This window comes from Chiloscyllium plagiosum, chromosome 12, assembly GCF_004010195.1.
Source record: "Chiloscyllium plagiosum isolate BGI_BamShark_2017 chromosome 12, ASM401019v2, whole genome shotgun sequence".
Classification (NCBI taxonomy): Eukaryota; Metazoa; Chordata; class Chondrichthyes; order Orectolobiformes; family Hemiscylliidae; genus Chiloscyllium; species Chiloscyllium plagiosum.
The window spans coordinates 33,887,411-33,912,997 of NC_057721.1; the positions used below are offsets into that span (position 1 = coordinate 33,887,411).

The 25,587-nt window shown below is 37.4% G+C and overlaps 1 protein-coding gene and 1 long non-coding RNA gene across 15 annotated transcripts in view; one reads left to right on the top strand and one right to left on the bottom strand.

The window, feature by feature from the left end:
• Positions 1 to 14,892, bottom strand: part of LOC122555097 — a 48,160-nt gene extending 33,268 nt beyond the window's left edge. The window contains exons 1-2 of the long non-coding RNA XR_006313172.1: positions 14,804 to 14,892; positions 2,940 to 3,187 (exon numbers count right to left, since the gene is read on the bottom strand). This is a non-coding gene — a long non-coding RNA (uncharacterized LOC122555097). The remainder of the gene's footprint in view (positions 1 to 2,939; positions 3,188 to 14,803) is intronic.
• LOC122555094 (zinc finger and BTB domain-containing protein 20-like) overlaps positions 13,518 to 25,587 on the top strand; it is a 367,748-nt gene continuing 355,678 nt past the window's right edge. For 12 of the 14 annotated variants that reach the window (XR_006313164.1, XR_006313159.1, XR_006313165.1 and 9 more), the window contains exon 1: positions 14,987 to 16,182. The gene's annotated coding sequence lies outside the window, so the exon portion shown is untranslated. Of the gene's footprint in view, positions 14,777 to 14,986; positions 16,183 to 25,587 lie in introns of those variants that run through there. The other 2 variants (XR_006313161.1, XR_006313166.1) reach the window with 1 other exon arrangement.

The window sequence follows — 25,587 nt, forward strand, 5'->3', positions numbered from 1 at the left end:
GCGCTTGATGTCAAAATGACTAGGTCCCCTTCCCATGAAGCAGTAGATAGCCAATTCAGCTCATTAAAGAGATCTGTTAAAACTCCTTAAACAAGGCTGACTGGCTTCCCACAACAACAGGGGCTAATTTACATGTCTGGAAGCATGCACCTTGCAGCAGGCCTTGGAGACCAGTTCTCCAAGCCAGGCCAGAGACCCTCCTTATGTGTAAGAGCACCATGAAGACAGTCTCTTTGCTTCATTAGCCTTTTAGAAAAGCTGGTTAGGAAGATGGCTCCATGTTGAAATACCCTCTCTGTTGCTCACTTGCCATTCCATCTTCTTAATTTGGAAGGTCTACGACTAACAGCACTTCAGCTTCAACTGATGCTTGTCAACCTTAACTGAACAGCAAACATATCTCCATGTCAATTAAGGCAGCATCAGAGGAGCTTTTCTAGCACTACACTCTTTGACTTTGATCTCCATACCAATTAAGGGTGCTAGTAGTATTGGCTGTTTGAAAATACAAATGAATGACTGTTTCTAACTCCCTGGAGCAGATTTGTCAGTTTTCCACTAATTTATGGAAATCATTAATGACCTTATGTACAGATTGCCATGGATGCTGAACTCTTCTGTTAAAACTTGAATTTTATTTGCTCCCAGATTAAAGCAAATGTCAAAAGTTAAAAAAACTTAAGTATCCGTGCCTTCTTTTATGCCTTGATAAGCTGTAATGTTATCAGTTGTAGGTCACTACTGAATACAGTCGTGTATTTACTTGTTCAGTTTGTGAACTAATGTCCAGCTAGAAATTAACTCGCTATCAGATAAAAATAACATCAATAAGTTACACATTGTAATAAAGTCTATGAGAAGACTAGGATAACAGGTCTATCCTGCTTGCAATTAGATGTTATGGATTTTTTCTACCCAAGGCCTTATGACATCAAATAGGGGAAGCTTAATGCCATTCCCAAAATTAACCCTTTCACAATGTTGCCTTATACAGCAACTACTACTGTTATTTTCTATTACAAAAATACCTTTTCACATTCTTACAAACGTTCAATCAATTTCAACTGCCACTATTTAGCCCCTTCCCCCCCCCCCCCCCCCCGCCTCATCTTTAAATATCCCTGTACTAACTACACCACTTAATTTTGCACCATTCCCTCCAAGTTTATATTGAACAGTTAAGAAAACTTGCATTTATATAGTGGCGATCATAACCTCCGAACATTTTAAAGTGCTTTACCATCCATGATGCACGTGTAAACTGTAGGAAATATGAATGAAATTTGTCAGTTTCAAACAAACAATGAGATAATGACCAGATAACCATTTTAAGACCTTGGTAGAGGGATGATAATTGGCCATGAAACTGACCTGCTCTTCTTCAAATAGGTTATCAATAATCTTCTCTCTATTATAAAGGCCAGATGCAGGGATGCTTGCTGATGATAGCACACAGTTCAGCACCATTTCTGAATCTCAGAAATTGAAGCAGAATGTTCCACATTCAGCAAGTTCTGAATAATACTTAGGATTGAGCAGAAAAATGGCAAGTAACATATGAGGTGCACAAGTGCCAGGAAAGAAACATCTCCAATGAGAAAGAATATGCAGAGACATTACCTCCTTAAATCTTCAATAGTGAAGTCCAGATCATTAACACTGATCAAAAATGAAATTGAATCACCATTTAATACTATGCCACAAGAACATGACATATGCTAGGAATTTTGCAGTGATTAGTCTCCTGACTCTAAAAATGCCCACAGAATATAGTTAGGAATGCAATAAATACTCTCCACTTCACTGGATTCTGCAGCTTCAAATCTGTCAAAAAGCTTGACAACATCCAGGACAAATCAGTTGCTTGTTTGGCTTCCCATCTACTACCTGAAACATTCAATCCTTCTGCAACTGACACACAGTGGCAGCAATGTGCACCCAAATAAAATTGCTGCAACTCACCAACATTCCTTTGACAGTACCTGCTAAACTCATTTCATACACTATTGGAAAGACCAGGGCAGCAGATACCCACTCTACCATCTGCAAATTATGCTCCAATTTCTGCATCATCCTGACTTGGACCAATAGAGATTTCCAGACATTCACTACCCTCTAGAAGAAGAAATTTCTTCATATCTCAGTTTTAAAACAAGTGGATTTTTATTCTGTAACTATGACCCCTATTTCAAGATATCTCTGCTAATTGAAACATCTGCTCAATATCTACCCTGTGACATCCCTTCAGAATCTTCTATATTTCAATAAGATCAACCTCATTCTTTTAAAGTCTAAATTAGCAAACACCTAATTTATTTAGTCATTCTTATTAGGTTAACACTTTCATCCCCAAAATCAATCTAGTGAATCTATATTGAGCTGTCCCATGCCAGCATATTCATGCATAAATATGGAGATCAAAATTGTACTAATGCTCCAGGTGGAGCCTCAAACAGGAAAATATAGTATAGATCTTACATTATTAAACTCAATTACTAAACAAATAAGCTCATAAATGCTTAAGAGCAATTTCAGAATTTGGTTAAAAGTGTTGTAATAGGTTAGAGACAGATAAGTTGTAACATCAATGAGGAGAATATTTATTTCCAGGACACCAGGATTACATCTGTGGATAGAATGAAAGTATTTGGAAGCAGTTAACTAACCTGAAAATGGTATATGCAAACAGAAGAGACTACATGGAAATGAACAGCAAGCTGACTGAGCTTTATTTTACCAGTGCTATGGTGGTGACCCACTGAGCAGAGCTTTTGGTGGCAGGAAAAGAGAGGATTGTAGATATCTTCCTGTTGACAGGGATGCTCTTTGAATGGTCTGGGAATATAACTGGCTGCCCACTTCAACAAGACAAAAACCAATTATTAAGTTCCTAATTAGAGCAATTTTGCCAATGCAAAAATATAGTTTCCCCCACTTACCCATAAAGTCTGTCAGCTCTGTGCCCCAAAAAGCAGTAGTCACAGACAGGAAAGATTGAACTAGGTTGCTAAACAATTCTGTTAGAGGTGTTGCCTCTCCATTTTGGACAACAGGCATGGAGGCAGCAAATTGGGAGGCCATTTACTAGATTTTCTTTCTTGCTGCTCTCTGCCACTCGGTGATGGCTAGAAATCCTTTTTGTTCTCCATGTTGGAATGAGTCCTAAAGCCGGTGAGAAACTAGTGTACTGGAATAGAGGAAGCATATGTTAATTGTTGTCTCACATTCAGAATATATACAGTGCTTTTAGCTTGCTGTAAGTGAATATGTATTGTGTAAACAGTAATTGATTGGTAAATTACCAAGACCAAGGTAATTGCAATAGCAAGATGCCAAACATGGTATTACAGAGAGTACCATTCTTCCAGAACAGAGACAAGAAAGCAAATCATTACTGATGTTCCTGTATTGTACATTACTACATATAAAATCAAGTAATTTTATAAAATGATGCAAGAAAATGTGGTGTAATAGTCTTTAGATTGGTGGAGACTGGGGTTAATGGAAGCCTTAAAAATAGTGAAAGGTGCGTAGTTAGTCTGAGTGATTGGGAGAAAATAAAATGAAGTCAAGACAAGAGAAAACTTCTTTGATGCAAGCAAAGAGTTGAAACATTTGGCCCAATGGAAAAGTCCTGATAGCGTAATCTTACAATACATATTAGAGGCAAAACTGACAGTGATACTTGAAGCGCAATTAACAGGTAAGTTTTGTTTTCATTTTTGTCAAGAAATTTCAATCTACAATCACTTGTTTTCTTTACAAATGACATCTGATCGCAAATCTGTCTAAATAGATGTATTTCTTCATCAGCCAGAAACTGATTGAAGAGTTCAGATCAGATTATTAGATCTGAAATTAAACTTTACTTCCATAAATCCTTGATGTATATTTGTATTTGAAATTCCTTTCAGGAAGCTACATATATATATTTTAAAAATAAAATGCACCGTCACCATGTGATACTCTAGCTTTATTAGTTTCAGTAAAATCACTATTTATTCATATTAGTGGTCAATTTCCAACCAACAATTTAATCAAATCATAAAGACAAAGTTTTTTTCCAAAGATTATTTTGAATGTGATTAGAAAATGCAGTTACCTAATGATAATATTATCAACTACAAAATGCCAGCAAATGATTTGAGTGGAACCCTTAAGAGTTTTTCTTTCTCATATTCTATCCTTTTATAATAAAGGCATTAGCTCCTATTGATATTTGTTTCCAGCAGCAATGACAAACTTTCAAATGTTTGTGAGATGCCATTCTTCAGGTAAACCTGATCAGGCACTACATTGTGTAAATGCACATACTTCCCAAACAAAATATAATAGCAATAAAGTTTTTTTTTTAAATGTGCATATATAGGAACTGGAAGCCTTGGTGATGTTTCTGCCCAATTAAGTTATATTGAAGCCAGCTGCAGCAATTCAAGTGCTGTCCTAGCTGAAAACAGCAAACTCCATCAGACCTCAAAACCAAACAACCTATTATTAATTCATTGTGATAATTTAGTGAGTACTTTCCTCAAATAAATCATTGTAAATATCCTAAAGTTCAAGGCACTTTAGTCCATATAAAATCCTATCCTTATATCTTTTACCTGTTCTCAAAATTTAAAAGCTTCTCAATTTTCCACTCTGACTTCATCCTACCAATATCATCACTATCCCAACACAGAACTTGTGATATTTCTTATTATCTTCCATCTATTTCCAATTGCCTAACAGATTCTAGGCCTAGATAACTGGAGCATTCCACACCAAGTTATATTCACATTTTGACTGCTGCTCCCAGACTCAAACCAATCACTCTTTCCACATTTATTTTCACTTTGGTGCTCTATTCTATTGTTACGTCTCTTCTCCCTTCTTAGATACCTAGCCTACCCAACACCCAACCTAGTTATCCTATAGCATTCCTTTGTATTTCTCTAATGGTCTCACCTTTTGTCAACCTTCCTGCTCAGTGCGTCTGCTTGGGGGGGGGGTAAATCTACTAAAGAGCCTGCCATCTAATTCACACCTCTCATGGCTGATTCATTGCATGGATCAGCTCACACTGCCTCCCTATGTATCGCCTTCTGGAAGATCTGCCAACTGTACACAAGGCACTTATTACCCATGAATTTATTATAAACAGTCACCTTAACAGAAACATGGATGAGGGGTGATATGCTTTCCCTAAATGAAGCCTTCTTACCTGTCTATGTATTTCAGCACTTGCTCCAATGTGACTGTTGCAGCACAGAACTTATCACCAGATCAGACATTAGCCTGCACCACTATTAACTTCTGCAAATTAATCTTATGTGTATTAAGAATCACATTATCAATCAGACTCACAAAATGGTGTTCCTGCACACAATGTAAGTAAATTATATTACAACTATTCTTTGCAGGTAGAAATAACATTTTACCTGTTTCTATTTAACAACACAGGTGACAACTATTGTTTGGTTCATTCCTTAAGGCAATGCCTTCACTAATTTGATTCAATTGGTTTAAATTTAAACAAGCTGGGCAGTTAATAATCAGTCATTATCTAACTGATACGTTTTCATAGCAATACCTCTACCACTCAGAAGTCACTCAGCCAACCAATCAACACTTAAAAATATTGTTCTACTTTTTAATTGGTATTCTTGATGAGTGTAAGGCGTAAAACATTTCTTCAGCAACACTCAAGCATCTTAATTGTTATTATAAAACTATGCTGTTGTTATCACACTGATCACAACTTTTGCTGATCGCATTGAACACAATCTGTTTGTATGTTTCATGGGTACAAGGGTTCTGTCTTTTTCCACTGTGAGTAGCAGTGACTTGCATTTACTACATCAGCTCTCAAACCAGAAGGAGATTGTATGTGGTCACCAGTGGGCCAAAGGACACTGCTGTAGATCAGACTTTTACATATCTTAATCCAAATTAATCCAGTTTCCATGTTAGAAATTTATTTATGCTTCAATTTTGGATAATTGCCTTGGGTAATTGTTAACATTAATATCTACACTGTCCAAGGTTTTCAAGTTAGTTGTATGTACAACACAATCATATTTTTAAATGTATAACTATTCTTTACAGACAGAGTTAAAGCTGGGTTACTTTAAAATATTCGAATTGTGGCATAATGGTGCACAAATGAACTACGGGATCACAGTCTCAGGTTAAGATTTAGGACTGAGTTGGCAAGAAATTTCTTCATTCATAAGAGCATAAGAAGTAGGAGCAGGACTAGGCCATCCGGCCCTTCGAGCCTGCTTCACTATTCAATAAGATCATGGCTGATGTTTTTGTGGACTTGTGGATCCACTTACCTGCGCTCTTACCGTATCCCTTAATTCCTTTATTGTTCAAAAAAAATCGACCTTTTGAAAATGTTTACTGAAATAGAGTCAACTACTTCACTGGGCAAGGAATTCCATAGATTCACAACTGTCTGGGTGAAGAAGTTCCTTCTCAATTCCATCCTAAATCTGCTCCCTCTAATCTTGAGGCTATGCTCTCTCATCCTACCTTCACCTGCCAGTGGAAACATCCTCTCTACTTTTATTTTATCTATTCCCTTCATAATTGTATCTATTTCTATAAGACCCCCTCCCTCAATCTTCTGAATTCCAATGAATATAATCCCAATCTACTCAATCTCTGTTCATAAACCAAACCCCTCAACTCAGGAATCAACCTCCTCTGCACCCCTTCCAGTGTCAGTACATCCTTTCTCAAGTAAGGAGACAAACTGCTCACAGTACTCCATGTGTGGCCTCACCAGCACCTTGTACAGCTGCAATATAACTTCTCTGCTTTTAAACTCAATCTCTTTAGCAATGAAGGGCAAAATTCCATTTGCCTTCCTAATTACTTGTTGTACCTGCAGCCCAACCTTCTGTCATTCATGCACAAGGACATCCAGGTCCCTCTGCATAGCAGCATGCTGTGACTTTTTATCATTCAAGTAATAATTCTTTTTACTATTACTGCTACCAAAATGTGACTTCATATTTATTTACATCATATTCCATCTGCCAGAACTTTGCCCACTCATTCAATGTATCCATATTCCTCTGCAAAGTTAGACAGCCCTCTGCACATTGCTTTGCCACTCATTTTCGTGTCATCTACACATGGTCTCCAACTCCAAATCATCTATATAAATTGTAAATAATTGGGTCCCAACCCTGATCCCTGAGGCACACTCCTAGTCACTGATTGCCAGCCAGAATAACACATTTATCCCCACTGTTTGCTTCCTGTTAGTCAACCAATCCTTTATCCATGCTAATACTTTACCCCTAACGCCACACATGCTTATGTTATGCAGCAGCCTCTTGTGCATCACATTGTCAAAGGCCTTTTGGAAATCTAGGTACACCACATCCGCTGGGTCCCCCATTGTCCACCTTGCACGTAATGTCTTCATAGAGTTCCAAATGCTCTGTCATGAAGCTGCCTTCGTGAACCCATGCTGTGTCTGCCCAATAGGACAATTTCTATTGAGATGCCTTGCTATTTCTTCCTTGATAATGGACTCATGCATCTTCCCCCCCTCCACCTCCCCCACCCACCCCCAACCTCCCCCACCACCCCACACAGAAGTTAAGCTAACTGGTGTATAATTCCCCATCTTTTGTCTACCTCCCTTTTTAAACAGTGGCGTCACATTTGCTGTTTTCCAAACTGCTGGGACTGCTCCTGAGTCCAGTGAATTTTGGAAAATTACCGCCAGTGCACCTGCTATTTCTCCCACCATCTCTTTTAGTACCCTGGGATACATTCCATCAGAGCCAGAAGACTTATCAATCCTTAGCTTCATTAGCTTGCCCAAAACTACTTCTTCCATAATAATTGTTCCTAGGTTCCCACCTACCTTCATCTCTTTGTCAATTACTGGCATGTTATTTGTGTCATCCACTGTGAAGACTGATACAAAATACCTGTTCAATGCTTTGGCCATTTCATCATATGCCATAACTAAATTCCCCTTCTCGTCCTCTAAAGGGCCAACATTTACTTTAGCCACTCTTTTTCATTTTATATATTTATAGAAACCTTTGCAATCTGTCTTTATATTCTGTGCTATGTTTTTTCTCATGTTCTATCTTACTTTCCTTTATTGCTCTTTTTTGGCTTTCTGTTGACCATTCGAGTTCTCCCAATCTTCTAGTTTCATGCAGTTTTTGACCACTTTGTATCCCTTCTCTTTCAATTTGATAACCTCCCTATTATCTTAGACACCCAGAGCAGATTACCCCTTTTCTTGCAGTCCTTCCTTTTCACTGGAATACACTTTTGCTGAGCACTCTGAAAAATTACTTTGCACGTCCTCCACTACTCATCAACTGTCCCATCATAAAATTGTTGTTTCCACATGTAGATTAAAATCCCCCATGATAATTGCCATACCATTTTTACAGGCACTAGTTATTTCTTTGCTTATCGCCCAATCAAATGTGATGTTATTTTTCCACTTAGAATTTCTAATTTCCACCCAAATGGATTCAAACTCATTCTCCATAGAACCTATATCATTTCTCAGCACCACCCTGATGTCGTCCTTGAATATCAGAGCTACATCACTTCTCTTACCTTCCTGTCTGTCCTTCCGAATCGTCCGGTACCCTGGATATTTAACTCCCAGTCTGACCATCCTATAACCATGTCTCCATAATGGCTAATAAATCATATTCATTCGCGATGATTTGTGCCGTTAATTCACCAACCTTGTTACAAATGCTACGAGCATTCAGGTGAAGTGCCTTTATGCTAGCTTTCTTACCCTCATGATTTCCAACATCTCTAATAATATCTCCTGAGTTATCCTTCCTTTTTGCTTCTTTCATAGTCTGTCTTGGACTTAAACCCTTCTGCATATGTGCTAACCTACTACTTATCTTTTTATTTACCATCATACTCCCTGTCATTTTCCCTTTCCATTCCACACCCCCACCTCTCCGACTCACTAGGTAAAAGTCCTAGTGACCACCCTATTTATCCTTTTTGCGAGAACACTGGTTCCAGACCGTCCCATCAGTACAGATCTCGCCGGTTCCAAAACTGATGCCAATGTCCCATGAAATGGAATCCCTCTTTCCCACATCTCTTCCTTAGCCACATGTTTACTTCCCTAATTTTCTTATCCCTAAGCCAATTTGCACATGGCTCAGGCAGTAATCTGGAGATTATGACACTCGGGGACTTGTTCCTTAATTTTGTTCCTAAGATTCAGAGTTGCAAATCTTTGAAAATAGTTACCCTGGGATTCTGTGGCTATGTAGATTTTAGGGAGAGATCAATAAGCTTTGAGAGTACTAAGGTAATTAAGAGATATGGAGATTATCTGTTCCAACTCTACATTTGCAAACATTCAGCCAGGATTTTATTTGAATAGCAGAGCAAGTTTGAACGACCATTAAAGATATTTCTTAAGTTTCAGGCAGACTTTGTCACTTCTAAATTGATTGCTATAACCTCACTTTCAATGAAGTCACAGGATAGGTAAAGTAATTGTAAGGTTTATAATAAGAATATCTGGAACAATATTTTAGTCAAGGGATTTTATATTATAGTATTTGGGAATTTTGATTTAAAATGTGTATGTAATTCTAAATTGCATACAGTTGTAATAAAAACAATTATTGACATCTAATTCCACCAATATCTGGGACTTTTGTAAAAAGGAAACACCTTTAATTAAGACAGGACACTATTTCAAAATGGTGGGTGAAGCTATCTGACAGACCAGCTGACGAAACTCAACAGGAACTTACAAGATGGATGCCTAAACACTACTAAGGAACACATTACAGTAAGATAATTGAATATATTGAATTGACATTATGCTGCAACAATCGCCAGAGATAAAAGGAACCTGACAAAAAATCTATTCTGCAGAAAGTGTGCACAGGGCCTTCTTCTAGTTTAATGGCATCTTAACAGTTTTAAAAATGGGAAGTCAAAACTCCTTCATAAACATGGGTGTCTCCATTGTGTGTCAATAGTGAGCTATACCATGATCAAACCCTAAGGAAAGAAGTAACATTATAAGTTTGTCTGCTTGCTTTAGAGAGATGGAAACTTCAAGAAGACCTACAGAATGGAATACTATAATAGTAAAGCATTTTTTTTGTCAAATTTGAATCCTATGTTGTTACAAGCTGGAATACATCAGAGATAGAGAATTTAGAAACAAAGTGAATTTAAAGTGTCACAGCACAGGAAAACGCCTGATTACAGTTTAAACAAAGCTTTCACCAGAAGAACAATCAGCTTACATTGACTGTAGTCACACAGGAACTCAGGGCCAAGATTGAAGAATACTTTCCTTCCCCTGTGGACTTGAGCATTTTTCCACTTTCTACCCTCTGGCTTAGAAACATAGAAAACATGAGCAAGGTAGGCCATTCAGCTTTTCAAGCCTGTTCTGCAATTCATCTAACTGATCACCAAACTCAGTATGCTATTCCCATTTTCTCCCCATAGTTTTTGATCCCTTTAGTCCTAAGAGCTATATCCATCTCTTTCTTGAAAACATACAAACATACAATGTTTGGCTTCAACTGCTTTCTGTGGCACAGAATTTTACAGGTTATTCAGTCTCTGGGAAAAGAAATAGCCTAGTCTGTATCCTTAGATTGTGACCCTAGTTCTGGACTCAGTGGTCATTGGGTAAATGCAGTAAGGATGTTCCCAATCTAGACCTGTTGGAATTTGATAGGTTTCTGTGAGATCTCCCTCATTCTTCTAAACTCTCGTGAATACTAGAATCAAATCTAGTTTCTATTCTTACATCAATACTTCTATCCCAAGGAATCTGTCTAGTAAACATTTGTTGCACTCCCTCCAGAGTCATCCTTCCTCAGACAGGAGATCAAACCTACACCACATGTGGTATCACCAAAATATTCTTGGTCCTCTACTCAACTTCTCTCGGTGTGAAGGCCAACACACCATTTGCCTTCTTCACACCAACTGCACCAATATGCTTACTTTCAGTGACTAGTATAGATCTTGTTGCACCTCCCCATTTCAAAGCCTATCACCATTCAGATAGATTATTATCTGCCTTCTGTATTTGCTACCTCCAAGGTACTCCCTTTGGGACACTTTTTTATCTCTTGATTATGTTTATCATTTTTAAACTGTGCTTTTTAAAAGTAATAAAACAAACTATTGCTAACTTGTGTGAAATGCAGTGACACTGGAAATCAAATTTAAAACAAAACAAATGCTGGAGAAATTCAGCAAGTATGGCAATACTTGTGGAGACAGGAAAACAGAGTTAAAATATGATTCTGATATAACTCATCTTTAGAACACCACTTCTTCCAAATTCAGTATCTGTTTGTTCTGTTTTCCTTCTCCACTTATGTCAACAGACCTGAGTTTCTCTAGCATTTTCTTTTTTTATATAATTAACTTAAGATGTCGCAGGCGAGAATTCTACCACTGAGGCAGCGAAGAGGGTTACCTCAGATTACAACAGGATCTTGACCAGATGGGCCAATGTCCTGAGAAGTGGCAGATGGAGTTTAATTCAGATAAATGCGAGGTGCTGCATTTAGGGTAACCAAGTCTTAGCAGGACTTACACACTTAATGGTAAGGTTCTAGGGAGTGTTGCTGAACAAAGAGACCTTGGAGTGCAGGTTCATAGCTCCTTGAAAGTGGAGTTGCAGGTAAATAGGATAGTGAAGAAGGTGTTTGGTATGCTTTCCTTTATTGGTCAGAGTACTGAGTACAGGAGTTGGGAGGTCATGTTGCAGCTGTACAGGACATTGGTTAGGCAACTGTTGGAATATTGCGTGCAATTCTGGTCTCCTTCCTATCAGAAAGATGTTGTAAAACTTGAAAGGGTTCAGAAAAGATTTACAAGAATGTTGCCAGGGTTGGAGGATTTGAGCTATAGGGAGAGGCTGAACAGGCTGGGACTGTTTTCCCTGGAGCTTCGGAGGCTGAGGGGTGACCTTATAGAGGTTTACAAAGTCATGAGGGGCATGGATAGGAGAAATAGACAAAGTCTTTTCCCTGGGGTCCGAGTCCAGAACTAGAGGGCATAGCTTTAGGGTGAGAGGGGAAAGATATAAAAGAGACCTAAGGGGCAGTTTTTTTCACACAGAGGGTAGTACGGGTATGGAATGAGCTCCCAGAGGAAGTGGTGGAGGCCGGTACAATTGCAACATTTAAGAGGCATTTGGATGGGTATATGAATAGGAAGGGTTTGGAGAGATATGGGCCGGGTGCTGGCAGGTGGGACTAGAATGGGTTGGGATATCTGGTCGGCATGAACGGGTTGGACTGAAAGGTCTGTTGCCATGCTGTACAGCTCTATGAATCTATATGACTAGTTTGTCATTAAAAAGTATGCATGTCTTTTAAAAATTCCAAAATACCAATCTCAGGAGTGAAAAGAGAGGAATTTATTCACATTTCTGAATTTGAATGTGTCGGTATCCAATCTACTAAAATTTCTAGCCCAAACAGTTTGCAATGGTAGGGGATAGATATACTTTCTAGCTGTGTGTACAAGGAGATTGACCAACTTTTTCATCAGTGAACTGATGATCCCATCCCCAGCTGGAAGTCTGGATCTATTGTTAAGCTAATTATTCTCTGAAGATTGTGACCTAGTACTTATAAAAAATTTTCCAATTCCTCATGTCCCTTTTAATATCATTCACCTTTTGTGGAATGCAGAACACTCCTTTTTATATATCTTGGACTAACAGAGGTTTCAGATCTGAAGTAAAATATTAGGGGTAGTAAGCAGAAACCTCCTGGTAACTGTCTGTACAGGATCATCAATTGGGGTTTGGAATATGTCACACTCTGCATTAAATTATGCCATGGATAGTACAAATGGGTAATTAGGACATACTTGTAGAGAAAACGACTTATAAAGTGAGGAAAACACATTTTAAACTTAAACATGCTCACTTAATATGCACGATATTAAACGATCATGCTTCAATCAACTTTCAATAGTTTACTCATTCAAAATTAAATAGTTACAATTAAATGAAATTTTCTTCCAACACACTTAACTCTGATTCAGTTCCATGACAGCAAAAAAGCTGAAAAGAATGCAAATGTTGCTTACGTACAAAGGCTGTTTAATTATTAAACAAAGTTTACCACATGCTGTCATGATCTCCATATTAAAAATGAGCAACCTTGTCCCTTGTTCTGAAATTCAATATGGCAGCCATGTATCTAAAAACATTTGATAAAGAAAACGGCTTTGCCACCGGAATATCAGTTACTGTAACAGAATATGCACTGATTGTTATTTTCTTAGTAAACAACTGCATTTTCACTTGATAAATTTCTGGTAACTATGCCACAAATGTTAATATTTTAGCATGCATATTATCACACATCAAACGCATGGGACACGATAAGTTAGCTTTTACCATGGCAGCTGTTGTTTTCAAAAGTAATCGGCACAGAAAAAAAAAACAGTCCCCTAGGAACTGTGCAGTATAATTAAAAACTGACAAGATTACAGCGTTGACAGAAAATAGTGCGCAATGGCTAGAAAATCGGGTTTGTATGAGTTGTAATATTGTACAGGAATCTTAGTGGAAAGTTTATATAATCATTCTGGGCTATCTGCTATTATCCACATAAGGAACACTAAACGAAAACTAAAGTTAGGCAAATGAACTGGCAAAATTAATATCTGAAAATGGATGTTATAGCAACACTTCATAAGTCACCAACAATTTGATATTAGGTCGCTTCGCACGGACATACTAGGTCTTCCAATAAAGCAGACAGAAATAATTTTTATCCAAAGTAGAACGACTCTTAATTGGATATAGTGCATGGAATTAATTAGGTAAGTCATTTTATTTCTTAATATACCAAAATGGTTTCTGAAAATTAAAAGAGAATTATTACCAACTGAATCTGCAAGTTCCGCCTTTAGTTTAGCTACTGTACAGTAATTCACTTATTCTATCACTGTTATGTCTTATTTTAAATAGAATTTTAGAACTGATGTGAACAGTTATGTAGAAACTTATTTCTTCCAGTAAATTATTTACAGAACGTCTAATTTATAAAATGTTCGAACCTTTTACTTATTAAAATATAGCTCTGAAAAGATTACGAATCACAATATTTTGAATGTTATGAAGAGATATGTGATGTTACAACCGACTATGAATTAGGAAAATGTTGATGGAATGGTTTCCTCTGCATTGAAATGTTGCTGTCTTAACGGAGTACAATAAGGGAGCTACAGTTGGTTTTACAAAAAAAAGTTGTGATTACTTCAGAAGGGGGGAAAAAATCCTCTCTTTCGGAAGAACATTCAGTAATTCAATTTCGCTAGACTACCGAGAACCGAAGGTGGGGAAGGGGTTTGTAGAAATGGCTCTAGCCACTGGTTCCAGGTGGAAGGTCATGTCGTTTCACAGGTCACCTTACAATCACCTGGTGAAATGATACATGGTAGGAATCATTTCCTCACAATATTTTCTGAAATCCTTTCCTACACCACTGACCCCCCAAAAGCGTCCAATGCTCAGCAAAACCAAAAACTTTACAGCAGGAAACTGATCCGCCAAAATGCGAAACAAAAAAATAAGGTGCAGCGCCAAGCAGCCAGTCTCGGCCATGAGGACATACTCCAGGCTTGTGTGTTTACACTGGGGTCCACGTGAGGACAATGTTTGGGCTCCGAGTGTCGGGGCTGCGTGACGTCACCGGCGGACAGGTTGAATGACGTAACCGCTGTTGCTGACTCGCCGCCTCGCGCTCCCCAACAAACGGTAAGTTTAAAAACCAGGCTCGCGCACCCTTCAACGTTCCAACACAACGGTCCGCCAGGCTGGGCAAACCGCCGCTCCCTGCCTGCGCTCTCAGTTTAGTGGTGGGAGACGCTGGTGTAAAGTCGGGTCGCTGTCACTGCCGCCGCCTCCTCTCCCCTCCCGTGTTGATCCCGAGAGTCGGCTGCAGTCGCTTTCAGTCTTGACATACTCTTTTTGAGTGATGTGCCTTCAAGACCTTCTGAGGCTTGGGGGGGGGGGGAGAGAAATAGGGCGCTGCTCTTAACCGCTTTATCTTCCCCTTCCACCCACTTTTACAATAATATTACAAGACGAGCGCTCATCAGGGGGCAAATAAACACTCACACTGAGCCTCATCAGCAAATAAATTAAAACTAACCCTGTCTTCAGATCTTCCTTTCCTATTTTATAGTTTTAACGCTCTGCCTACGGTTTTATTTCAAAAGAAATAACGGAGCTGTTGAGTCACTTTTGCAATGGGAAATAATTGTGTGTTTGTTGGGGGGTAACTTTTCAGTATTTTTTACCTCTCTACTTGGGCTTTATTTGTACCTGTTTGGCTTTGTTCTGAGTTATGATTGAGGCCTTTCACTCTTTAGGCTAGCAGCGTGTAGGCCAATGGATTTTAGGCCATTTTATTTTATAAACTGTCACCTGCCGCTTCGAGGCGTCGAGAGCCGTCGGGCTTAAGGGGTGGGGGTGTGTAGAGAGGAGGGGATTAAAAGAGACATAATACAAAACATAAAATGCGTAGAAACTAAACAGGCGACGGGCGGCGTCAACCTAACTTGATGTCGGAGAATTGAAAAACTCGGCGTGTCGGCGCTTGATTGATGGCTCTCGCGGCCAACGGTTTGCACGCAGCGAGGGATTGACGTACGGGCGAGCGGATTGACAGATAGCTGAGCCACTTAGCGATCGTTCCCGCGGTGATTGACATCCGGCACAGCCAGTTAGTGTCCTCTGCCGCACTGATTGACAGCTGACAGCTCCAGACTGTGGGGGCGCCCCCACAGCTGGAATGATTGACAAATTCGAGAGACAATGGGAGCTGGATCATGGCTGACCCTCTCCCTCCCCCTTTCCCTCCCTGGGAGAGAAGTGATTGATTAGACAGAGCGGGTGATTGACGGCGGTCTGAGTCAACCGGGGAGCAGTGTATTACATAACAGGACTTCGGACTGACCTTAAACCAATCAATCTGGTCAAGAGGCAGCAGGCTGGCCTGCTGAGATGCTGCACCAATCACTGTAATCTCGAAGCTGGGTGTCTGGTCATCATGTTAGGTTGTCTTTTGTGTATACAGAAGATGGATACAGTATTCAAAGTGTCTACTTTGGAAATGTGTTTTATTTCTGGGAATATATCCCTGCACTTGGGCAAGTAAGGTATGTGCAACTTCTTAAAAAAAATCTAGCATGTAATTATCAAATAATTGGGAAACTTTTGTAAATTACTTATTTTTCGTTTTTCACTATCATGATCAAGTGAAATTTTAGGTTAATTGGCGACTTTAGATGGTCGCTTCAGTGAATTGTGGGGTTTTGAGCGCTATAATAATCTGGTATCTGTGTTGGGCACTGTTTTTTTTCAATAGTGTCCTCAGGGGAAAGGTGATGAAGGTTTGGGTGGGTATAGTAGGGGAGGGGAGGGGGTGTTTGGGACATTTAAAAATAATCCAGGTCGAAGTGAGAATTTTAAATTCCTTTGTTCGTTTGACATTCACTGCATTAATGCAAAACAAAACAATTCGCTGTTTTTCGTCAGCTGGCGAATCTTTTAGAGTGTAAAAAATGTTAACAGTTTGGTAAAAGTCTGGAAGTGCATTACCAGGCCCCAGTTGCAGAAGATGCAAGTAGTTTTATCTGGAATCTGTACCGTTGACGATTCTGTAAAATAATTCATTTCATGACGCGATGGGGAGGTTTTGTTTTTAGATGGTATTTACAAACGATATATCCTGGGAACTGCTAACTGCTTGGTAAGCTTTGTTTTGTTGTAGTCAGTTGAGACTTTTATTTTAAAACAAAGTTGTGTTATTTGCAGTTTCATGTGCAACGAACAGTTTTTTTTTAACAGTTCCGACTTGGCACCCTATTATTTATATTATGGAAATAAATCGTTGTTATCGCACAGTCCATTTCTAAGATTTGATTTTTTCGAAACCACAGAGAACCAACGTTAATAGCTTGTTAGCAATTTTATATAAATTCTTCACTAGATATATTATGTAGAACCGAAAAGAAAAACATTGATGAATTTCCAAATTAATAACAAGTGAGTGAAAAAATGACAAAGTTAATGTTTTGTTTAGTAAAATACAATATTTAATTACAGAATTAAAAAATAATCTATCTTCATGTCAACCTGTATATGAAACTATTCTGACTTTATTTCTGCAACATTTCTAGCATGTACATTATTTTGCTGTCTATGCCTATACCCATAAACATATCTATTTTGAATATACTAATGGTCATTGCTTACAAACTACTGGGTATTTTCTAACTGGAATTATATCGTTTTGTTTTCAGTTTTAAAAAGTTTTTTAAAGACATTGCTCTCTTTGTAGGTGGTGCATGATGTGTGGTATTTGACCATAAGAAATCGAACAAATCCCATGAAATCATACTGGGGTTTATAATAAAAACTTTATAATTAACATTCATAGAAAAATAGCACGTGGAACCTTTGCCACAAAAGTGGTAATATTCTTAATTTTATGTAACCATATCTTTTTCAATTTATTTTAAATTATGGTAAGACATTGCAATGTAGACTTTGGCTTTGTTTCTTGAATGGAGGTCTGTAACAAATGAAAAACTGTTACAGTAAGTGCTTTTTTAAAAAGGCTTGTACCAGGAAATCCGTAACTTTATGAATTACAAAGAAAAGTTTTTAATATCACTTTTGTTAACCATGAAGTCTCAAATATATGAACAAGTTGAAAATAGTTCAAAGTTGACAATGCCAAGTTTGGCATGCCCATCTTGTCAAAGCTTTGGACAAATTATCCAAGCCATTTTGTATTATGAGGGATGCATAAGGTAACGGGCCCTTGCAACAACACTCTACATCTTCAATAAACAACTCAACTAATTGCTTAAAGCATCATGGATGATCATTTCTTCTGTCTTTTCCCCATGTATGCCCTCCCTCCGTCTTTGCTTGTCAATAATTATTTCCAGTTTAGAATGTTTTTTTTGTCCTACACTTATGCAACATATACACAAGACCAGCGTAAAGACACAACCTATTAAGTAAAGCTGAATACAGGAACTGGGACTTTTTAGAAGTTTCTTTTATTTACTTATCTGCATGATTTAAGCGAAAAAAAGTAGCTACTTAGCAGAATCTTTATTTTAGTTATTTGCTGATTTGACTATTTAAAAACTTGTTGGAAGTGACAGGTTAGTGATATAGCAAGCTTGTTATGTCACCATTTTGGGTTGAATAGACTGCAGTTGGATTTTGTTGTCCACCTGCAGCTTGATTCTGTTTCTAAGTGGAGATTGATCACATGCCTCACTGCAGCAATCTTTTAAGCTAATAGAAAATGCTTGACCCACTTTTGAAATAAAACATGTTTAGGGTAGTTTTAAAAAAAAACTTCATAGCAGTTCTTGCAGAATAATTCATTTCTGCCTGTAGGAAATTTGGGTGCAACATTTAACTTTTTTTTGCTTTCTTAAAGCATTTCTCTAAACAAATTTTGCTATTTGGTCATTGTTCTCCTTTTTATTTTACATAATGCATGTCAATTTCTTGAGTTCTAGAGTTTGATTTCAACCTTCCAGAATTTACTATCCTTTATGGTTCTACATAGAAAAGTAGTTTTTTTATACTTCTATATTGTCACAGAATTTGACGTTCATTTGATCACCAATGTTTCAATCAACAACTTGTGATTATTCAGGCTAAATACAGCGAGAGTAACTTGAACTGAAATGTTTAACCATACCCTGTGACCTATGTTTTCTGCGCTTAAGGTTCAAACACGAAAAGAATTGACGCACCATCTAACTAAAAAGGCACAGATATACGTTTTACTATTGGTGGTCCATGTTAGGACATTTGCTTCACCTAACATTCACGAGTAGTTGACTTTTTGCTTAAATTGAAATTACTACTTTTATGGAGAGATGCTAGGCATCATTGTTGGGCAGTATATTTTACATTTTGTTCAAAATTGGAATTGAGCCAATAGACTGTTTCTGCTTTGGTTTATCCACATACAGGCAGCTAAATACTTATACAAAATGGGGATATTACGAGCTTTGTTGTCGATGTATTTGTAGAGCCTTCTGCAAAAGCTTGCCACCAACTTCGGGGTGTTTATGGCACATTATGCATGCCAACTATCTCATGTTTTGGAAACATTCCACGTTTTGATTCTGCTTATTTCCTAACATGGGTTTTCTTAAGATTGAAAGGGAAGTTGTTTAATATATTTTATTTCATAAAACTACTCCTTTTACGTAGTATCAAAGAACATGCCACATATTGATGCACACACATCATATATGCTACTGAAAGTTGCAAAGCAAATGTGATGTCCTTTATCATAATTGTAGTTGCATAGACTTTAGCAACACTCATGACACTTTCATTTGCAGTACCCAGCCAATGGCAGATGTCTGTATACTAAGCAATATTTTGTGTGTTATTGTTGTAGTATTATTAACTAAGGAGAATTTGTTAGATTCTTTAATGAATGTATTTTGGCATATGTTTACCAGTTTGTTGCACTTTCATTTTGAGTTGTATTTTATGATATAGGATATTCCTTGCAGTTATACATCTTGTTAGTACTCTTCAAATACTTGGCTCCAAAGCGCTGTATTGAAATGAGTGTACTTTAAGAATGTTTGATAAATAGTTTCTATGTACAAAGGCAGCAGTAATGACTTTAGCGTTAGTTTCCAGATTTCTTTAAATTTTTCTTTTAAGGATAGATTTTTAACTAATTAGCCAACAGACACAAAATATATTAATCACTTTAACCATAGCTAGTTATATTACTCAAAGCGGAATTAAGAACATTTTTATGTTCCTCTGGAAGTACTTTTTAAATCCATTTAATTAACATTGTGGATGAAGAACATTGTAGTTTTACACAAATGTATTCTTTTCCTTTCTTTTTCGGGCCAAATTGCCTTTCACTGTAGGGTGGAGTTTTCCTTTTTTTAAGTCTAATGCACTTAAGTAATATACTTATGACAACTTTTAAACCTCAGTATTTCATAATGGATCATGTTCATAATTGAATGCAGGGAATTAGAATAGCCAATTTTTCACAGCGAGGTCTGACACATAACTCAATAAATGAACAATTAATTTATTTTTGTGTTTTACATGCCACTGGAATGAGTCCTCTGTTTTTGAACAAATGCCACAGGACTTTTGCTTTTACGTTCACCTTGTAGGCAGATGGGCTATTGGTTTAACATCGATCAGAAAGCTGGTATTTCTAACAACACAATATTGAGTGTAACACAGCACTCTTCAACTCTAAAGTGATAGTTGTGGTTCTATGGCAATAATGTCTTAAGTTTCTCATTGGGTTTAGCATTTTGAGATAAATGGTTTAATTAATTAACCGGTAATTGATTTGAAACAAACTGTTAGCATTCATTTTCCAAATCTAATTTTCATGAAATCCAGGATAGATATTCACTCATTATCCAAAAAACTTTCACAGGATGTGAACATCACAGCCAAGGCTAGCATTTATTATAAATCTCTTATTGCCTTTGAGAAAGTAATAAGGAACAGTCGTCTTGAACTGCCAGTATATGGTTGAGATGAACTTCTCTGAATTCAACCTTGACAGTGAAGGCATGAAGACACAATTCTACTTCAAAATTATTTGATTTGGAGGGTTTGGTGGTGCTCGTCAACCTATGGTTCTGCTATCCTGATTCTTAAATGGTTGGAGTCATGGGTTTGAAAGATCTATAAAAGGAACCTTGGTAAGTTGCTACATTGCATCTTGTGGATGATCACACTCCAACCACTATATGCCTATAGGATGAAGTGAAATTTTAGATATTTTCCAATCAGCCTGTTCAGAGGTGCTCTTAGACACGCATGAAGCATGTGGGACTACGACCCAGGCCTTCGGGTCAGAAGTAAGGACACTACCACTGCACTCCAAGAGGAGTAAACTTTTAAACTGTTGGATGGGGTGCTGATCAAGCAGGTTGATATTAAGATTTTTGAGTTGTTGGAGCTGCAATTATTGAGCAGATGGAGAGTACAGTGTTCTGTCACAATCTTGACCAGTGCCTTGCAGATGGTGGACAGGACTTCTTTAATCCGACTGCCGGTGGTTGATCTATTACTGACTGGAATGTAAGGATGGTTAAGGGTGGAGGAGCTTCCAGTGAATAGAGAATGCTACTGAATAATCATTGAATATTTCTTCTTTTCTCTGGCACACAGTCATTTAGTAGTTATTTTTCTTTGAAATCAAAATGATGTCTTCAGAGATCTTATTTCTAGTTTTAATTGCGTTATTGAAGTAGCTATTTCAGTTATGTATTTTTCAAGCCATAGCCAACTCAATCTTAGCACTAATAATTTACTACATTTGAGTTTTATCAGGAATTTTGGAGTCATTTTTATTTTTCCTTCAAATTTCCCCCAGGCCTTCGGTACATGTATCTAACCTTACAAAAATGAAATGTGAGAAGTTAAATTTACTGTTTGAAAACTCTGAACCAGGAGGAAATGTGAATTGTGTGAAAAGCACTACTCTGCATTACATTTAAGAAACTAATTATGTTTTAATTATTGTTGCTGTGAAATCTAATTTTGCCCAAAAGAGCAATCTTTCTTTTTTCAATGTTTTCAGATCCAGTTAAAGTTGAACAGGTGAATTGCCTGTTCTGGAGGAAGACATGGTTGTTTGTAATGTCTCAGAGAATCCTAAAAGTTTTTTTGGAAAAACTGCAGGAAAAAAACCTACAAAACATGTTTAGTAACTGCTAACTAAAAATAATTTGAATGATTTTTACAAATGCAGAATTTGAGAATTACAGAGGGTTAAGAGACCCTATTATGAATTCCAATATCTCTGGATTAATTTCTCCAAAATGAGAACTTTTTATAAGGTTGGAATACCATACAGACTGATACTGCCCATTGTTGAAAGAATATTAAAATCATCCCTCGACTATGAACTGTCATCTAGTTTCTCAGAATACTTCAGTTAGCCTCCTTGATTTCAACTATATGAAGATAATTAATATCATTTAAACAATGAAAATTCTACAGACTAAGTGGTCTTGTTTTTGAGGTGATGGGGTTAAAGACTATTATGCTTGCATATGAATACCAAAAGAGTACATTGAGTGACACCAGGTAGTGTGCCAACTAACAGCCAGAATAGGGGTATTTCTTCAGTTGAATACTAGGAAAGGCATGTGATTATACAAGTAAAATGAATTCTATTGTAACATATTTTTGTAATCACCAGTTATGTTGAATTTTGATCTGTTTCCACAATTGTACTACCTTCACTTGTGGATTATTCACTGTATTTTCACCTATTTAAATTGTGTCGCTTGTTGGAACCTTTTATCCTTTCATCAGGTTGACAAAACTAGGATTTTATTCCTGATTCTTCACATAGCAAGACTGAAAACAATCGTCAAGTATGCTGTGGGCCATCTCATTAGAACTCTGCTAGTGCAGGGAAGAAGTGTTAAGTTCAGCATAGTGGTCCATGAAAGTGTAAACAAATTGAACTCATGTCAATTTTGAAGATTCACTATTTAGTGATTTAGTACTAAGTATTACCACTGGAGGCCCTCAGTCTCCTATGCAAATATTGGCACTTCATACAGTAGTGGACAATTGGTTCTTCAACTTTTAAGTTCATGGGTTCCATGGAATATATAATATTTTGTCCATTTCTGAACCAAAATGGTAGTTATCATTCCTGTGGAATTTTAAATGTCTCTTTGCATTATTTTCTGTTTGAGAGAGTGCTCCCGACTACCAGTAATACAATAGAGACCAATTAGCCTTTAGACAGAAAATACAATGGCACAATGTTAATTTAAATAGGATAGAGTGTGAAATCCAGCATTGCTTTGCAAAACTCATCAGGCATTTTATACTACATTTTAAATTTATGCATTTGTAAATGTAATAGAAAATATGCAATACATTTGTTTCCAAATGAAATACAGTAAAATGATGTCATTGGCATTGGAAGTTTCAGAATTTGAAATTAAGTCTTAGACAGTTTCACAATTCAAGAGTTAAACAGATCTTTACACCCTGTCATTTCATAATGGTTTGGGAGTGGGGGGAGTTTGGTTTGTTTATCATTTGTTCATGAGTCCACACTTGTAACCTCATGATTTCCAGAGAATTCAAAGCTTTCCTGAGGTGTTCGTTTTCATTTGAAGAATTAAGCTTCCATTTTTCCAGTCATTGTAAGCAAGCAATATTTTTATCACAGTTACACTTATCTGGCAAGTACTAAAACAAACAAACAACAGTTAACAGAAATAAATATATCTGTAGCAAGTTTGCTTATCCTGTGCTTTTTTCTCCTTTTGATTTCTCTTCCCCTTTCTGATATATTTTTAGAGAAAATATCTGCTTGATATTTAATTTATTTTACACTTTTCTCCCCTTTATCAGCATTACAGAAGATTTAAACTTTTATTAAAGTTGGGGCAAAAGGTGTTTTTCATTGTTTAATCAGTAGTCTTGGTATTAATGCCATGTGTTCCACACAATCAACACAATCAAATGTGGTATAATCAGATAATTTAATTTACCCCTGGCACTGGCAGTCTGAACTGGTTGAGACCTCATTTGTTGTGCCTTTGGAAGATTAGGGCATGCCAAATTAGTAACCACATGTCTGTACGAAAAATAGCCAATAAAATATCTCATTGCACTGATAATAGTGAATAAATAATGAGCAATGTGATCAATAACACAAGTAGGAAATAACAGGATCATCAGAATTGTTATGGTGCGAAAGAAGTCAGTAAGCCCATACTGTCTGCGCTAGCCCTCCAACAAACATTATAACTTACTTCCATTCGCCTGCCTTTACTCCATACTCTTGCCTATTGCTTCTCTTCAAATAATAATCTCATACCCCCTTGAATGCCTCCATTGACTCTGTCTCCACTACACTTCCAGACTGTGCATTCCAGACCTAAACCACTTGTTATTGTAAAAGTTGTTTTTTGCATACTATTTACCACATCTGCAATCACTTTAAATCTGTGGCCTCCCCTTTTTATGTTCCTGTTATAAGCAGGGACAATTTCTCTCCATCTACCCCATCCAGACCTGTCAAGAGTTTGAAAGCTTCTATCTAATCACATCTTAGCTTCTTTCCAAGGAGAATTGTTCCAGTTTCTCCAGTTTATTGTCATAACAGAAGTTTCTCAAGCCAGGAGCCCCCAGTTTTGTAAATCTTTTCTGCATTCTTTCCAACATGTGCACAACACTCCCAACTGAGGACTACAACTTGGTGTGTTGAGATTAGCATAACTTTCTTCTTCTTTTACCCTGTGTTGTACTAGTAAAGGCAGGATACTGTATGATTTATTAACAACACTCTCCATTTGTTCACTTTTAGTGATAATGCACATACACGTAAGTTCTTCTGCCCTTGCACCCATTTAAGTATTGCATTCCCACTTAATATTGTCTGTCCATGTTCTTGCTTTCAAAATTGACCACCTCCCCTACCTGCCTTGAACCTCATCTGCCCAATTAATCCACCAATTTAGCAAAGTCTTTCTGCGATTTTGCATTGTCCTTTTTAGAGTTTACAATGTTTCCAAGTTTTGTATCATCTGCAAACTTGAAATTATCATCTGCATACCAAGATATAGATTTTTCCATACTGGGGAAAATGCAGGTCACCTGCTCCAGGCTGAAAAATATTCATTGACCATCTATTCAACCAATTTTGTATCCACATTGTTACTGTTCCTTTTTCTTCCATGAGCCAAACTTCTCTCATGTTCTTATACCTTACTTATAGAAATAAGTCATTTATATTTAAGTGGAAGGGAGCACAGACCTGGAGTGTGTATATTGAATGCCTTTTGTAAGTCCACCACATCAACAGTATTACCCATGTTGACCCTTTCAGTTAACTCTTTAAAAAACTTCAGGTTAGCACAACCGATTTCTGTTCTAGAAATTCATGTTGACTCTTCGTAAATAACTTAACCTTTTCCATGTGACGACTATTTCTAGTCTGAATAACTGTTTGGAGGAGCTGTTCCACCACTGAAGTTAAACTTACTGGTCTGTAAAAGATAGGCTTATCCTTACTACCTGAGAAATTTAGAAGACTTTATATGTACTAGACTTTCCAAGGTATTCTTGTTGGTGGCTTCAAGCATGGTGTTCTGGTATAATATGCGTTTTGTCAACGCGAATTGGCTATAATGCGATTGACTGATTGTGGACAGTGTTTGGATAAAGCGAATTTTCTCCTGAATGTGTGTAGTGATTTTCTGTAGTGTGATTTTTCTACACGGTGGGGTTGCAGAGGAATGCAACTGCCGCGTTATAACAAAATGATTTGCATTTGCAAAAGAAAGAGGTGGTAAGGCCAAGACGTTGGATGCATTGGGAGGGTTGATCCCAGTGGGTTGAACATTGTCAGTAATATTAAGATGAGAACATATTGAGATGCAAGGAGCCCCAGGATTTGGAAAGAGTGTAAGAACTGCAGTTGAGTTAGAGAGGAAAGTGCTGGGAAGTGGAAGGGAGCACAGACCTGGAGTGTGTAATTTTGA